The 392-nt window shown below is 60.7% G+C and overlaps 1 protein-coding gene across 1 annotated transcript in view; it reads left to right on the forward strand.

The window, feature by feature from the left end:
* LOC104489945 (myosin regulatory light polypeptide 9-like) overlaps positions 1 to 392 on the forward strand; it is a 2,253-nt gene that overhangs the window by 452 nt on the left and 1,409 nt on the right. The window lies entirely within an intron of this gene.

Here is a 392-nt window from a genome sequence, read left to right on the forward strand (position 1 = left end):
GCTGGGATGCCGTGGAGACACAGCCCTCCTGCGCTGGGCCAGCCTTATGCTGGCTGCAAAATCGGGGCAGGGGGATTTTTCTGTTGGCACCAGCTGACTGTAGAAGGTGCATCTGTGGAGGCACAGCAAGGGCAGGAGCTTGGTGTGTTGCTCTTAGAGCTGTGCTCACTAAGAGGGAAGAGACCCTGGGGGCTGGAGGAGCTCTCGCCTAGGAGCCACCACCAGCTGCAGCCTCTGAGTGTCTGAGCAGTCTCACCTCAGAATCCTGCCTGGGATTGCACCCTGGGGTTGCACCCTGGCAGACAAAGCCTTCCTGTTGCTCAGCCTGGGTGACAGAAGAGGCCAGTCCCTATGTCAGCAGGACACCTCGGCCAGGGGAGGCCTGCAGGGAA

The sequence above is a fragment of the Buceros rhinoceros genome, unplaced genomic scaffold (assembly GCF_000710305.1).
Source record: "Buceros rhinoceros silvestris isolate BGI_N320 unplaced genomic scaffold, ASM71030v1 scaffold23952, whole genome shotgun sequence".
Classification (NCBI taxonomy): domain Eukaryota; kingdom Metazoa; phylum Chordata; class Aves; order Bucerotiformes; family Bucerotidae; genus Buceros; species Buceros rhinoceros.